This window comes from Nannospalax galili, unplaced genomic scaffold (assembly GCF_000622305.1).
Source record: "Nannospalax galili isolate Female #2095 unplaced genomic scaffold, S.galili_v1.0 scaffold305, whole genome shotgun sequence".
NCBI lineage: Eukaryota > Metazoa > Chordata > Mammalia > Rodentia > Spalacidae > Nannospalax > Nannospalax galili.
In genome coordinates, this window is record NW_008356258.1 from 408,051 (window position 1) to 412,348 (window position 4,298).

Here is a 4,298-nt window from a genome sequence, read left to right on the forward strand (position 1 = left end):
TTATGTGTTTGGAGAAAGCACGTTGGCCACGGCCCAGAGATCAAGCCACTGAGCATCGTTCCTTCATGACCTCTGATCCAGCTCCTGCCTCCAGGTTCCTGTCCTGAGCTCCTACCTTGTGCTTCCTGATGAACTCAGGAGATGTAGGCCAAATAAACCCCTTCCTCCCCAAGTTGGTATTGGTCAGAGTACTTTGTCACAGCAATGGAGAAACAAACTAGAACAGTGTGTATTCTCAAAATCTGCTTTTATATACATCAAAGTTTTGAGGTTATGCAAGAAATTGTTAGACAGATTACCTTAAATCAAGTGGAGGTACACATGAAAAGGGTTTTTGTTTTTCATTTTATCTTTCTATTTGGGAAAAGAAGTAGTAGTATTAGATAAAAAACAAAAACAGATGAATGACTGTAACTTCTGTCACACTGCTTATTAAAATGGACTATATGTTAAAGAAAAGCACACTAGGCACAGAGAATCAAAGTACACATAAACATGCAAACTGTACTTTTTTGTATTAGTTGAAAACACTGAACCTGTGTGTATGCACATATTTGTGTGTGTACATCTGTGTGTGCAGGTGCATGTAAGGGGCCAGAGATTGACATCATATATTTTTCTCAGTCTCTAATTTTTCAGACAGGGTCTCTCACAGTGGTTGGTGGGAACAGGGCAAGGGCAGCATGTCCTGTCAGTTGCGGCATTTTTAGGTCACATTACAGCAATGCTTAAAAAAAGACACAGCCTGACTGTTAGCATTCATAAGGCCAAGCATGAACCCAAATTCTGAGAACCTTTCCTTCAGCTGTCTCTCAGAAGTGTCCTCCTGAGCCAGGACTTTGCTCATTCTTTCATTGAAACAGTTTCTCCATCATGAAATGGAGAAGTAGTAGTTGGGACCAACCGTTATTTTATCTGAGAATCTTGCCCTTTGATCCCTAGAACTAGAACATCACAGCGTACACCACAACAAACAGGTTTCTCTCAGCGTTGAGAAAAGTGCACAGCTTTCAGCACTTTGATATGTAAAGCATGCACACCCACCCACATTCATTCACTATCCTGGATTGGGGGCGAGGAGGGATCCTGAGGTATTAAGGTCAAGTGCTCATGTCACAAGAGAAGCAGATGTCTTCTCTTTTTGTTGCAAGGTTAGGTAGGAATCTTTAATCCATATTATGTCCATATTGTAAAAGTCATTCCTACAGTCAGTTTTTCCCAGCCCCTGGCTTCTCTCTCAAGAATCATGAGCTATTATCTTACTACCCTACAGAGTTCTCCTAGCCCTGAAAAATTAATAAATCCTTCCTAAATGTCATTTGTTTTCAACTCAAGTTATTTCTATAATTTGAATTGTGAATGTTCCCAAAGTTCCATGTGTTGAAGGGTTGGTCCCCAGAGTGGTGTTATTGCAGGCTGGGGTTGGAACCGTATATCATTAGAGGAGTGCTTTCACAGGGGACTGCACCATCCTGGCCCCCTTCTTCCTCTCTCTTGTTTCCCAGTCTTGAGGTGAGTAATTTGCCATGTGCTCCCCCCACACACACATTGCCATCCCGCCTTCCAACATGGGCCTAAAAGCAACAGCTCCACCTGATCAGAGACAGGACCCTCTACAGCTGTAGGTCACAATAAACCTTTCTCGTCACACAAGTTATTTATCTCAGGCATTTTGTTATAGTGGTAGAAAGCTAATTAACACACTAATACTGCCATTCCTGAAGAACTTAAACTAATAATCATGCATTTCCACTTTAAAAAGCTCAATAAATGTTAGTATCCACTAGTTTTTTAAGCCAGATTAATCAAGGTCCTATCTCTCCGTCCAGCAAAAGAGACAGTACAGTTAGCATCAGAGGTCCCTAGGCTAAAAGCTTCTCTGTGCTTCTAATGTGCTCACAGAAGGGCAATTCTGCTGGCAGTCAGCACAAAATTAGAATAAAAAGTAGGAGACATCTGCACAGCGTCTCCCTCTACTCAGTTGCAATAGCAGTTGGAAATTATATTTCCAAATGGCTTCTTCGGTACACATCTTAATTTTTAAGTATACCAGGTTTGCCCAGTATTTTCTGTATTTTAGCACTGGAAATCCTGCCTCCTGGGAGACCTCTTACCCTACAGAGAACCAGAAAAGGGGTCATTCTGCTTAATCTTGAATTTCTTTGCACTGTAAACCCAAATGTGACTCCAAACCCCAAATATGTTTCTGCTTCTTTCATTGGCTTTGTCCTTCACTCTCACAATGTTTCCAATAAAAAGAGGAATCAGTTTTGAAGGGGAAAATGTTGGCGTGGAGAAATAATTTTTATTTTTCCCCGGTTCCTTATTTTATAAACCCAGCCCTTCCTGTTTTTAACTGCCTATTACTAAATATAATTTTTTAAACTGACTGTAAAGTAAAATATACATGAGAAATTATGTTACAAAGTTCATAGTGCAGATAATCTTTTTTCTGTGAATTTAGGAATATTAACTAAAAGCATCAGAAAGACTGCAGTGTTTACAAGACAAAACATTGCAACCAGCCCTGAACATATGGTTGTAGTTACCTCTCACTTCCACCAGGTGGCAGACATGAGCGCTCTGCTTTGGCTTCTGCCTTAGCAAGAGAACTGAATTGAATGAGATTTTTTCCAGTTCAAAGTCATAAATCAGAAATGTCCTTAGAGTGACCTATGGATGTAAATTACCAGAATTTATCATCTGCTGTTACATATGTGGGATCTTTCCTGATGTCCTACCTCAGAGAGTCATTTATTAAGTATGTTCAAAAGGAGCTCTTTCCTTTGAGGCCCCACAATGTGGTCACTGCAGTGGAAAACTTGTTTCCCATGCAGAATGACTTACCACTCTCTGGGCAAAGGACAAAGATGAAGAACACTTAGGAGAGATATTCCAGAGAGCAAAGGACGAGCTGAGTGAAACGCTCCATGTCTTAAGATTCTCTCAAATGAATATGCAAATCGAAAGACACAGAAATACATCCTAAAACTTCCTTTCCTCTTCTGACTCCCTAAGCCATCAACAGTGAGTAATAATCATTTTGTCTGTCCTTGAAACAAAGTCCTAAGGTTGTCTCATTTTATTTATTCTGTTGAATTATAAAGCCCTAGTGAGCCACCGTTTAATCACACTACGCTAAGACAGACAAGAAAATATATTGTATCTATGGTTCTTATTGTCTAGGTAACCTTGCATACTAAACACTGCCTCCTGGGTAGAGGAAAACTTCACAGTTGCTGAGGAAAAAAATACTTGGTCACTTCACACTGAGTTGTCTACCTTGAGTTTAGAATAATTCTTCACAGGTAAAAGCTCAGTCTTCCAGAATCTCCTCTCGTAACCCTTCTCCACATAGTGGCATATCCAAATAGGGGAAAAGAAACTTGGCCCTTCCTGGAGACCTTGGTGTGCCCCACCCATACCATCAGACATAAGGCTTCCTGTCACTTTCATAAGGGCAAAAACTCATTTTGTAAAGTTGAGACAGGTAGGCATGAGCTATGAAGTAACCAAGGAAACTGTAGCTGCATCTTGGTAGCTGTGTCTCATTGTATGAATGTCCCTTTTTGGTTAAGTGTCCTTGAAGCTGCGGTTAAGCTCTTCCTTCCCCTATATCAGAAGCTAAGGTACCAGAGGTACCAGGACTCTCCCAGTTCCCACAAGCATGACACTTGTGAAGAGTCTGCATCCTCAAAGGCACTGGCTCTGTTATAATAGTATTTCCTTGTATTTTGATTCCTTCTGTGAGCTCTTCAAGAGGATCATGGGAAGAAGTTTCCTAAAAAGGAGATCTGATCCACCATGATTTGGGACAATGAAAAGAATTATCTTACTCCTATGAATATGTCACTGATCTCATAAATATTCATTAAAATGTCTTGAAAATTCACAATGCATAACCCAGTGATCTACTACCCACCTCCCCTTCAGGTCTGCCTGCTCCAATCTCTCTCTAGGGCATCCTTCACTTTGCTAAATAAACTACTGTAAACTTGCCTCTTGGCTGAATTCTTTCCTTTGAGATGGCAAGAGTCAAGAAGAAATCTTTACCTAGTAACAAAATATTTAAAGTAAGAGTTGGCACATTAACACATATGTTATCATTATCAGGCCTATTATCACCTGATGTGGTGGCACACACCTGTAGTCCCAGCCTTCAGAATCTAAGGCAGGAGGATCTCAAATGGAGGCCTGCCTGGACTGTGTAGTATGGTCCTACCTCACCCACTCTAAAGGAAAGACCACATAAGGACACAGTACATGCCATGACTTGACTGATTATTATGAAGGAAATA